At 37.2% G+C, this 13,043-nt stretch overlaps 1 protein-coding gene across 1 annotated transcript in view; it reads right to left on the bottom strand.

Annotated features, from left to right (window-relative positions):
- Window positions 1-8,010, bottom strand: part of SEMA3A (semaphorin 3A) — a 289,537-nt gene extending 281,527 nt beyond the window's left edge. The window contains exon 1 of the mRNA XM_015295177.4: window positions 7,897-8,010. The gene's annotated coding sequence lies outside the window, so the exon portion shown is untranslated. The remainder of the gene's footprint in view (window positions 1-7,896) is intronic.
- Between the last annotated feature and the right edge of the window lie 5,033 nt (window positions 8,011-13,043).

Raw genomic sequence — 13,043 nt, 5'->3', positions numbered from 1 at the left:
AGAGGATAGTTAAGAATTACTGAGATTTTATTTTATTGGCAATCCAAGGCTTACTTCTAAAATATTGGAATGTGCTCCATGTTTCAGGCAGATATCACAAGAAAAGGAAATTTCACTAGCAAGAGGGTTTTTTTTTGTTGTTTTGTTTTGTTTTGTTTTGTTTTTAATGACAATAACTGAAACAATCTTATAGACTGGGAAGGATTTGTAAAGGCTCCTATCTGCCTTCAGATAAATGGCATAGAGCATTTTTAGAAACACAGGCAGAAAAAAGTAACACTTAGAAAGAAAAGTGAAAGGTAAATGCCAACTGCATTATTCATGAATGGTCATTTCACTCAGAGGTCAGGGTTTCATTCTTTATCCTCCAGTCATAACAGTCCAAATAAAATCAACACATTACAATTATAGAATAGTATAACAGTAGAAAGAAAGCATATTGGTGCTTGACAATAGCTTGAAACAGTTAAGTGACACAGTAAGTGAGGTTAATGTGTAGCTTGGAGCTATAATAATTTATGAGCCCATCCAGAAGATCTGGTTTTGATGTTTACACTCAAGGTTTTTTTTTTTTTTTTTTTTTTTTTTTTGGCCAGACTGGTGGAAAAAGTAATGATCTTTAAAATAGTCTGTCTTTTAGAATGGTTTCCAGATCCCATATTTTTGGTCACTGAGGATCAATGGCCACTAGGGCTCAAGAGAAATCCTTCAGGATTACGATTCAGGAATTACTGAGAAAATTAGCTATACAGATGTAAATCCACTGCTAGTGATTTTAAGTTAGGGGCTTTTTATTTTGAAAGGTCTTCAAATACACATTTTCTGGCCAGTAATTTTGTCAATTCATTAGGAACACATAACCATTTCACTCCTTTTCCAATTTGCTACAGTATGATTTGCTTTAAAGGCTTCAACAATAATGTTGATTATTTCTGTGACCTGTGGCTCAGGGAGATGCACTTAAGCAATACATGAATATATATTTGGAGTCCAGAGAAAACCTCAGTGGAACCAAAGCTAGAGATTCAAAAATCCATTGCATGTTTATATAATATTTTCTAATATTTCACGTGAATTTACTTTTAGTATCTGGCTGCCCTCTAAATTACCTGCCTCCACTTTGTGGTTTCCCTAGTCAATAATTCAAACATTAAAAAAATAATAATCATTTTTATCTTTGTCTATTTTATTTGACTTAGGAACTGAGTTGAAGTGAATATACCCATGGGCCAGGCATGGATGAACAATGTTGAAAATAGATTTCATACCTGTTATTTAATTCAGGATGTATCTGTGAGTGGTGAAAACTAAACAATGACATCTATCCTAGGTTTTAATGCGCTTCAGATCTCTTTCCTCTTCTGCAGGGAAAACAAAGTTTCAGTAATCATGGCTAGTCTAAACTGAGACCTTCTTTTTAGCAAAAGATGACCCTAAAATGCAAAATTTATTAACAGATACATTCACGCCAAAGCTGAGATATTTTAGGTATGCAGTTTTTCACATTGCTCATAACAGAACTTGGTGTCTGTCATAGAGCCGTTGCATGGATCCAGATCACTCCTTTGCTGAAATGTGAGGACATCCAGATTCATTCCTCATTCTAACAAATGGGAATAATGACATTGTCTTGTTTCTCCTCAACTCCATATAATTTGGCTGCAGTTCGCTTTGCAAGAACAAATTGTTTAAATCAAATTATGGTATGTTTACCAATAGCAGTGGTAAAACTACTTCAAAGTATGTGCAGAAAAATATCTGGCCTACTGCCTTTTCCCCAGAGAAGATGAGGAACAGCTGTTTGGCCAGTGAGCTCTGTCTGCTCAGCTACGTGGAACATGCATGGCCCACTGTAGAGGTGGCAGATGCCAATGCCATTTCTGTTGACTGGTGAACTCAGTTCTCACTCCCTATGAGTTCTCACTCTCTTGCATTCTCTATGCAAGAAGCACAGATGCATGGAATTACATCTCTTTTGATATTATCTTACATCAAAGTATGCTTCTAGATTTCAGTATTCTGTAGTTTATGTGTAAATATTTATGTATCCAACATGGTCCTGTGGGAACCTAAGACTACACTCATGCTGGTAAAGATTCCTCTCATAATGTAGATGTTTTATTTTTGTCATGTTTAGGCTTATCATCAGAGAAGACAAGTAGAAAATTCTAAGGTGTGAGACTTTTGGTAATTAACTTACTTAAGGCATGTCCGACAACTGTCTAAAAATTGTTTAGAGTCTTTTGTCAGACTACGAAAGAAGTCTTAACACTAGCTAATATTTATGCCATTGTAGGCCTTTAAAGTCAGAAGAATCCAGATATTTGTGTAGAAAATAGCAAGGAGAGTGAAGCTCAACAAATTCCAAACATCAGTGTGCTTTAATTGTTTACCCAAATGTTCACAGTGTGTTAAAATAATGTGATGAGTTTGGAAATAAGACAAATTAAAGATTATTAGGATCTCTCTTTTGAAAAGTCACACAGCCTAGTCAAAGAAACCTACTTGTGAAATTTCAGAGAATCTAGATACAATTACTGTGTTTGTTGGCATGAAAGACTTCTGTGACACTGGGTAAGATTGCTTTCTGGCAATCATACAATAAACTTTTAGTAGGAACTTCCTCCTTTCCCTCGACCAGGTAGAGATGATTTATTGATGTGTACAATAAAGGCTTCTGAACAAATGAATTAAATAGATAATATTCTTACTTGGCTAGGGAGTCTAAAAAATAAACTGCTGGACTACTAGCTCATGGCCTTATCATTCTGCTTCTGAGTTATTTCTACCAAGCACATTCAGATGCCAATTGTATTTCCATTTTATGTTAAGATTACCTAGCACTTTAAATTAATAAGCTATTTTCTTGAAAATATATTTGGGCGTTGGAAGCAGTGACACGTCATTGATTAACATTTGATCTTTTTTTTTTCTTTTTTTCTGTAAGAAAAGGCAGACTTTGTGGTCTTTAGCCTGGGTGAGGTGATGTTATGAAAAAGTTATGGAGAAAGGCTTAGCTGTACTCTCTGTAAAGAATAAAGTTGGTAAATAAATCTCACTTGGACAACAAGCATACTTCAGAGTTTTGGCAGTCTCACTTTTTTATTATTTTTGACTTGTGATAGTTTTTTTTTTTTTATTATTATTATTAAATGAAGCAAGTCATTGCATCCAGAGCATGACTCAAGCTATTGCTAAAACTGCTAAATTAAATTAGTCTGGCATTTAAGTTTTGGCAATTTTGATTCAGCAGCTTGGACTGTAAAGAAGGGAAGTGTTGAGGAATGAGGCTGAGGTCATCACTTCTAAAAAGATCTATATATTAAGCATCAACACAGAAGAGTCTTAATGCTGTTTTGGTGTCATCCATATGTCCTGGTTACACAACATGTCTTAGCAAAACACTTTATTAGATGTTCCTATACACAATTTAGGAGGGGAAAAGGAGAAGGGATTAAAGGTATAAAAGATTGTGTGACTGTGTGATTCATGCAGGACACTGTAAGTGCCAAAAGGCAAGGCACATGCCTAAATTTTTTTATGATACCAGATACTCTTTTCCAGAAGGTGTCTGTCCACTCAGGATACATGCTCATGACTTTAAGATTATGTATTACTTCTGCTCCCTGAAAGGGGAAACTCTCTTTGATTAAAAGTTTTCTAAAGTAATTTGGAATTATTTACATACCTTGTTACCCAAGCTACAAAGAACTACATTTCTTAAACTACCAATATTCTCTTTCACCTGTGGAGAGATTTTGTTCTCATTTGCTTTCCTTTGAGATGCTAACTAGAGAACTTCAGTATAAGTCAATATAATGGGAAGAAGTTGAAGCATTTTGGGAAAAAAAAAAAAAAGAAAGGATGACACAAGGCTTAAAGGTTAAGTAGTTTCTTGTCTATTTCTGATCTCTCTGATTAAAAAATAAAAGAAAGAAAATAAAAAAGGAACACAGGAACATAATGACCTTTCATTTGTTTACTACTGTCTGACTGCAAGCTCTCTGCACATTCAGATGTTTGCAGAGTACACATTTCTGTCTGACCACACTTCTTACTGAGTCTTTCCTGTTACTCCAATGCCAGTATTTAACAACCATGATTACTAATGCTTTTAATGCATTTACTGCATGGAAGTCCATCTAACTCAAAATGAAAATCACATTTTATCTAATAATTTTCATTTATCCAAATAATTCTAAGGATGGATATCAAACACTTATTAAAAATAAAGTGCTTAAGACTATAGCTTATTTTAAAAATTGCATCCTGTCGTAAGCCATGTCACTTTTATTTAAACAAAATTCAGCTGGGAACATAATTTTATGTTTTAAGCTTGTGAAAAATTATTTTCATTTATGACACTGTGATTGTAAAATGCAGGTCATTATTATAAAATAAGTAGATGACATGAAGCCATGTTCTGCGGTCAATATGCCCAAGGGATGGGATGCCACTCAGTGAGACCTAGACAGTCTTGAGCAGTGGGCCCAAGGGAATCTCACAAGGTTCAACAAATCCAAATGCAAGGTCTTGCACCTGGGTCATGGCAGTCTTCACTATCTGCACAAGCTGCGGGATGTACGGTCTGAGTGCAACCCTATCGAAAAGGACTTGGGAGTACTGAGAGATGGCAAGCTGGACATGAGCCAGCACTGTGTACTCACAGCCCAGAATGCCAACACTATCCTTGGCTGCATGAAAAGAAGCATGGCCAGCAGGTCAAGGGATCCTGCCCCTCTGCTCTGTGCTGGTGAGACCTCTCCTGAGTACTGCATCCAGATGGGGAGTCCTCTTTACAGACGAGACATGGACCTGCTGGAGTGCATCCAGAGGAGGGCCACAAAAGTGATCCAATGAATGGAACATCTCTCCTATGAGAACAGGCTGAGACAGCTGGGGCTGCTCAGCCTAGAGAGGAAAAGACTCCAAAAAAAATCTGATAGCATCCTTTCAGTATCTAAAGGGGGGCTGTAAGAAAGAAGGGTACAGACTTGTTAGCAGGGTCGGTGGTGATAGAACTAGGGGAAATGATTTCCAACTTAAAGAGTGTAGATGCAGGTTGGATATAAGAAAAAGTCTTTGACAGTGAGGGTGGTGAGGCACTGGAACAGTTTGCCCAGAGATGTGGTGGATACCTCATCCCTGGAGACATTCAAAGTCAGGCTGGACGGGGCTCTGTGCACCTGATCTAACTATAGGCGTCTCTGTTCAGTGCAGAGGAGCTGGACCAGATGACCTTTAAATGTCCCTTCCAGATCAAATGATCCTATGATTCTGTAATTCTAACTGAATTAAAATTGTCAAGAGATGGGATTTTTCTATGCTGTATAAATTTTAAATGTGTGCCTCTTAAAAGGATTGAAACATTATGATTAGTCCCACTGTATGAACAGCACAAGAAAAGGTTCTGCATTCAGTCACATCAGTACTGGGGAAAAAAAAGAAATACCTACCAGCTTTTCTCTCCTCCCAAAGTTCATAAAGCAAAGTATTTTAATGCTACCTCAATAACAGAGCTCATAGTTGAGTAAAAAATAACAGACCTAAATTGAAAAATGCAATCTGCATGCAAAGCCTGTTACAATTCCACATGAGAGGTTCTAAACTTCCTGGCTATAAAATGCAAAACCATAACTGCATAAGCACTGTTTACATCTCTGGAGCAGATGTTTATTGTTCTAACAATTTCTTCCTCTTAGCAGCCTTTCAGTGATGCAAATTTTGCAGTAATGAAAATGCTATTTGGAGAGTTCATTTTTTGTAGAAGAGAAGTGGAAAAGTTATCTTCTGTCCCTCAGCGAAGAAAGTTTTAGAACAAGTAGGATTTAGGATTTCAAAATCTAGAAGAACAAAACAACTAAACAAAGACAAAACAAACAACAACAACAAAAACCAACAAACCCAACCCCAAGATTAATAAGGAATTTTCAATATCAGTAATCATAAGGGGAAACACTTTTTTGTTTAGCCATTGATTCTTCATGCATATTAGCACATTAAATCTCAGTATACCCTCTTGAAGTACAGTGCTTTTTTTTATTCCCCCTATATTACTGTAACACTTTTCACCATTCCAAACTATGCAGAAATTCATCTAGTCCAAAGAGCAATGGGGAAAAAGATAATATGGAAGGCAGGATCACACTGTAAATATTTATTGGGACAGGCAAAATTAATTAAATAATGGGGATCTAGAAAAGGTAATCCTTGACAAAAGTCATTTTTAAATGAGTCCCTGAAGAGCTATTCCAAGATACTATTTTTTTTTTTTCATCTGTAGGGACGAAATGTTTTGTTAAAATAACGATGCAATTCTGAAGACTGAAATAAAGAGTACCACATAAAATTGAATCTAACAGTACATTTTGACACACATTTTTCCTTTATGGTTGGAGTCTTAAAACAAATTAATATATAAAAATGTGCATCAGTGAAGTTGTACTACTCATGTAAGTAGTATCGGCTTACATGTGTATGTATTGAATATTCACTGTTGCAATATTTTTTTGAATTTCAATTTTTTTTAATAAAAGCACAAATACTATGTCTTTGTTGTCTTTTTACAAATCCATACCAATTTATATTATTCCTTGATAGTTTCAATAGAGATGGCAATTTTGATGTTGCAATCTTGCCTTAGTATTATGGAGAAAGAAAAGTAACAAAAAATGTTAAAATTTGTATTCTATTTCCATTATTGGAGTTGGACTTGATGATCTTTAGAGATTCCTTCCAACCCCTACAATTCTGTGTGATTCTGTGATACTACTGAAAAGTTAAGAGCATAAAAGTTAAAAGTTACAATCTAGCATATTAAATGACAGTTCTTCGATAGATACAGTTCTAAATATAACTTCACATCTTTTTGTTGTTCTCCTCTATAAGCAAAAAAATAAATCATTTTAAAATATTGTTATTGCTTAAATTATTAGGGATTTCATAAATAGTCTGATCTGAGCACATAGGTAGAAAAATGTTCATCCCTTCTTCCAGATTGGTTGTCTTTTGCAGTAACAGCCTCATGGCTGCATCTCAATGACTTATAATTCAATGAATTTTCAGTGGAAAAGAGGCACAGCTATGCAACTTTTTGTAGATAGTTGCGTTATCTTCCATTAAATTTTCACTGAATAAAACAAAGAAGCAGTCTGGGATTGGAGCCCAGGACCACCCCTTTGGGACCTGGCCCTCCAACTCATCTATTCATGCTGAGTAACCTCCAACATCAAGCTACAGATTAAGTGCATGCTTCAGTTTCCCGATAGAGCAAGAACACCTCCTTTGTAATCCAGAATGTAGGCCATCAGCCTTCTTCACTACCTTGTTTTCCTGCTTACAGAGTACCCTTATGTGATACTGACTGATGTTCTGAACCGAAGCTCCCTTCAGGCTGCAGAGCTCCACTACACAACTGGCACATGGTGACCACAAACTGCACTGTCAGTGCTGCTGGAGGACATAGCCTAGGACAGATGAAACCTTGACTGCAATCTGCCTGGTTATAAAGCTGCTGCTAACAGCCTTTTCTTTGTGGATTAGAAAACATCCATGTGCGAAATTCACCAGCAATTTAGAGCCAAAGGTATCTTTCAGTAGAGTGATGCAGTTAATAAAAGTAACATATTTTAAATGAAATGAGCGTAGAGCTAGCAGCCTGAATACCTCTAGCTGTGCTGTTTCCTTCCAGGTAAAATTATGTGTACAGTTTAAAAAGATGTACAGCACAGTGCACAAAACAAAATAAGTTTCAGTAGTTTGAGAGGGGGTTAATATACAGAAAATGATTTTGGAGTTGCTCAGCCCAAGGGAGGATACAGCTTCAAATACTGAAATCAGAAATTGCTTCTCACAAAAGAAAGGTTAGATAACAAGCTAAGATTAACACAAAATTACCTTCATTGTGAGAAATCCTCAGCTTATTCCTGGAGAGAACTAATGTATTTGAGTACTCCAGAACAGAAACTCTCTCCACCTTCTCCAGAAGCTGTGTGATGGGCTATGTGTGCCGGGCCCTTCTGGGCACCGGCCCACAGTGTGTGTTTACTCCCTGCATCATCAGTCAGGAGAGCAACTTGAACACCAAGGTGTACTGAGAGCCTTTTTAACTCTCTCTCCACCAGAACAATTTACTAAATATAGAAGTGTAGTACATTTCTTTCTTCCCCCCCCCCCCCCCCCCCCAGCAATTTCGGTTGTAAACAGAGAAACACAAAAGCCACAAGTGGCTGTAAATGTTTTCATTCTAAATTTGTGGGTGGCTATTTTTTCCCTCAGGACCTTTTTTTTTTTTTTTTTTTTTTGGAAGCGAGGAATTCGGAATAGCTATAAAAAGCCACTTTTTCTTTCAGATCAAATTATGCACAAAATAATTACATTGACATTATTCTGCATCATGCTGTTGGTGTACTTGAATAAAGGGTCTGATTCAGAAGCTGAAGTTCACACTGAGCTGAGAAAGCTTTCCTTGTGTAACCTTCTGTGCTTCCTCTGACTCAGAGAGCATGGGGGGTGCATTAATTAGCTAAGTGAATTGGATACAGATATTGTGCTGATACTGGTTGCTTATGTATCGAGTCTCAAGTCCAAATACAGTAATCTAATAACACCACAGGCAGCCTACATTCAGGCATTTGGACAGCACAGAAAAAAAGTCAGGAAGTCTAAGACTTTGATGTATTTTTAGGTAAAAAGCTTTGTGTGTTTTAAAAAGAAAGGGACATTGTATGTCTTTTCCCATTTCTAAAGGTGCATTGTGCTGTATGGAACGGATTTTGCTGTCTTTTGCATCAATATTACACCTACGTAATTCCAAAGCTGTGCTGGACTTCCACTGAAGTTGATGACAAGAGCTTCAGGTTCCATATCTAAAATTCAGTACACTGTCAACACAGAAATGTTTAGTTTCCCAGACTTATTACAGTAGCTGTATGTAAACTGGCTGCCTCTGCTCTTCTGGAATCACACCATCCCTGCCTGTAGAGCAGCACACACTTACACAAAGTGAAGATCTAACTTTCATTTGCTCTTGAGCAAAGGGAAAACAATTAGATGGTACATAACAGCCAGATTGGGCTGTAGCAATATTTCCTGGCTAACGAGCATGACCTCAATGAATTTTGTAATTATGAAGTCTAAATACTGGGATTTTGTATGAGTGACACTGCAAACCTTTAGGGATTCTGAGCATTATTCTGAATAAACAGAAGCTTAAACTCTGGATGGCCAAACCAATCCTTTCTCATACAGGGTGTTGCCTGAAAAAATGCTGAGAAAGAATCCCTCCTCTGGGACATATAACTACTACACAGACCATTTCCCAAGGGAAGGGCATGAACAGATGGTTGTAAATGTTCTGGCTTCTTTCCCCAGGAGCCTTACTCCAGACTCCCCAGGACTCTTTGCTTGAAGATGGATTGAGCAACTGCAGGGCTCCGCTTTTCTTGACAAGTAGCCGAGGAGTGCAGCTCCTGCTCCAAGGAGAAAGGAAGCACATGGTTCTGCTGTAGTCTCAGCTGTCCATCAACTTCTGTTTTAGGCTGAAGAATTTGGCTCTGAGGAAGTGTGTTTAAATTCATCCTATCCTCTGGTGGATAACAAAAGCCATGCCTGTGTTACCTTGTGTAGCAGAGTAAATAATCACTGGAAGGCTGGCAATTATAGTTAAACTGAGGGCAACATTTTAGAGAGAAGAAAAAGCTGATGGTTTCCTGGCTCTGAGTTTTGTATATTTCTCTACATTTATTGCTCTGTTGAAATGTTTCCTCAGACCAGAATGATGCAACACATAATCTCTTGTTCAGCTGAAACCGTAGATGGCACAGAATACAGGGAACACAGTTCTAATCAAAGAAAATAAGAGTAGACATTGGATCTGATCAGGCAGTCTGGTTATTTTATAGCTATCCCGGCTCTGAAGGAAACAGATCTCTTTCCAAGCAGAACCTGTTAGAATGCAGACATTTTTTGACAGACTAGAAGTCTGCATTTGTTTGATCTTAACCAACAATCCAAATGTATATCAACAGAAAGAAAGCACACATCTGCCACAGCAGGCATGTTTACAATCATTTTAATGACACCATTAGATTCTGTTTGCCAGTGTTCACTTATTTCAGACTTTTATACAAAAAACATGTGAGATAACTTTACCACCTGTGCACAATGGAAACAATCCATTTAAATGAATAATATTAATGGCAATACATAACTCAGTAGTTTTGCTCTGCTCATCAAGATAATGATGGGAGCACAATCATATTTACCCACCATACACAGAGCTTTTGTGTTCTTCAATAATGTTTCCCCTCAATCAAGACTGTGCTAAGAATTACTCCAAACAGAACTTCACGTGCTTGAAAAATAAACAAACATGTTCTAAAGCTAGGCAATTTTAGAAAGTTTTCATGTGAAATGTGGTATTAATTTTAAACAAGAAATCCAGTCTTAAAAGACAACTGAAAACATCTACTCACTATGTTAAGCTCCTCTGGATTGAAGTGTTTTAAGAAAGCTGAAGGACTTGTCTTTGAAAGCTTGATGTTGTTCTCACTTATGTCATTGGGAAAAATCCTGATAGTTTCTAGAGAGCAATATAAATTAAGAGTAAATATAGTTGGTGTCAGACAAAAACTCAGTAAGACTAAGGTGCAGTAACAGCCTTTCCCATGATACAATTCTCGATGTTGTACTTTTTAATGCAAGTGCACATTTATTTTGCTCACTCAGCTCCTCACTGTATGTTTGCTAATCTCCCAGAACCTCAGGCACCAACTACACCTTACTGCACAAGATCCTGCACAGCAAAATAACAAAAAAATCCTAGCATCTAAGACACAAAGAGCTTAGCTTCAAATCCACAAGAGTGTTTAATTCTCATCAACTGAATATTTATAGCCTAATTATCTAAAATGTAATTAGCACACCTTCTGGAAAGAGAACTGAAAAGGGGATTACATGTGATAGTGCTGAGATGTTGGTAGATGTCTACTATACAAGCCAAAATTTTACAAGTCAGAAAATCACACTACAAACACACAACCTGAGTCTGTACGGCTGCTTTGCTCAAGGGCACCAAAGAAAACTGTCGTAAGACAAACAGCAGCAATGAGAGTGTGAACTGTGCACAGGTCACGTGCCCAGTGTAGTGCATATCTCTGGGAATTCAGCTGGAAGCAGAGCTATGCTAACACATGGTAACTGTTGATATGAACACAATTTACAAAAATTCATTAGCCACAGAGGTAAATTCATATAAAGTGCACTTCTTTCACTTTTTAGCTTTACTAAATGAAGTTCCAGTGTAAAATGTTCTGAGGGAGCCAAAAACTCTTCCAACCCTTTCAAATTGTGTTCATTATAGCTAGGCTAAAATGTGATAAAGCTGTCTTTACATCATACTTTCAGTATTGTTTTCTTTCTTCCTCTTCTTACATTTCTAGCAGGTAACACCACTTGTACAAGCTTGGGAAATGAGATATGCCTCCAATCAAACTTTTTATTCTGAAATAATGACCATGCAAAATGCAAGATGGGATTTTACAATATTGTTAAGATTTGTAACTAAAGCTATGAATAATAAAGTAGTAAAAATAAATATTAAAATATACTCCTCAAATACATCATAAAACTTTTCTGCAATTGGTGTATTCAGTTACTGACTTTGAACATACCAGAGAACTGCAGGAGGTAACATTTGCAAGCAGATTTGCAAAATCATAGCATTATTCAACATCATGGACTATATACAGTGCTTTGGAAGCGTCAAAGTCACTGTTACAACAAAACATTTATGTGAAAAGTCAGGCATGTATCTAAGTACCACTGAGCTATATGAAAATGAATTAAAACAGGATTTGAGCATCTACTTAAATTTAAGCACAGTGTTTAGCACCATGCTGAACTGGGCTCTATAACATTTATATACGCCAAACAATCAATAAGCCACTCTTGAATGTTTAAAGATGCTTGATATTTCACAGGTGGGTAGTTAAATCAAATGGATTTTTATTTTCTTCAAGCTGTTTTTATAAGGAGAACTTTATACACACTTCACTGAGAAAGTTTAGCAAGCTGAGCTGTGACACATGCGGTGTGTAAACCAGGTGCTTATTATTAGCCTGCTTATTGTGTACATAGGATTCATCATGAAGTTGGATTGCCCATCACCAAGTTGTATGCAGTAACAAGTACAGTGCATGTAGATCATAGTTTTGCATTTCATCTAATAACAAACCATTTTAAGTAGAAGGATGGCATACAATAGCAATACTCAGTGCTCTGACACTCTGGCTCTGTGGTTCCAATCACCTCTGGAGATTTTCTAGTCCAACCTACTGACTGATCATGGCTGGTGATGTCAAGAACCGTGTCCATTTGAGGTCTGAATATATTAAAGAATGTAGAATTTACAGCCTTGTTTCATCCACCTGCTTGAGACTTCACCTACCCTTACAGGAAAAGTGTTTTCTTTCAGATAAAATTTCCCATTTTTGGCTAATGTTCCTTGCCTCTTGTCTTGCCACTAGGCACTGTTGGGAAGAGCTTGACTCCATCTTTGTCACTGCCCACATCATGTATTTATACACACAAGTAAGATCCCCGTGAGCTTTCTCTTCTTCAGGCTGAGCAAACCCAGCTATCTCTGCCTCATGTTAAGACAGATGCTGCAGTTGCTTAATCATCTTTGTAGCCCTTTGCTGGATTTGCTCTTGTAAATCTATATGTTTCTTGTACTGAGGAGAGCAGAACTTGATCAGCACTCCAGATTGCTCTCACTAGCGTAAAACAGTAGGGAAAGATGACCACCCTTGACCTCCTGGCAGTGCTCTTCCTAATGCAGTCAAGGAGTTTCTTGACCTTTTCTGACATAAAGGTACACTGCTGGCTCACATTAAGTTTGTTGTACTCATGAGAGTACAAGATTATTTCTCACCATGGACAAGATGTGGCATTTTACTTTCTTGAACTTCAGGATTTTGGGTAATTTCTTCAGTCTGCTAAGACATCCATGAATGGCAGCACAGATCTAGTGTGCCAGACAA

The sequence above is a fragment of the Gallus gallus genome, chromosome 1 (genome assembly GCF_016699485.2).
Source record: "Gallus gallus isolate bGalGal1 chromosome 1, bGalGal1.mat.broiler.GRCg7b, whole genome shotgun sequence".
NCBI lineage: Eukaryota > Metazoa > Chordata > Aves > Galliformes > Phasianidae > Gallus > Gallus gallus.
The sequence above is the reverse complement of the archived record's forward strand: the minus strand, read 5'-3'. Positions and strand labels throughout refer to the sequence as shown.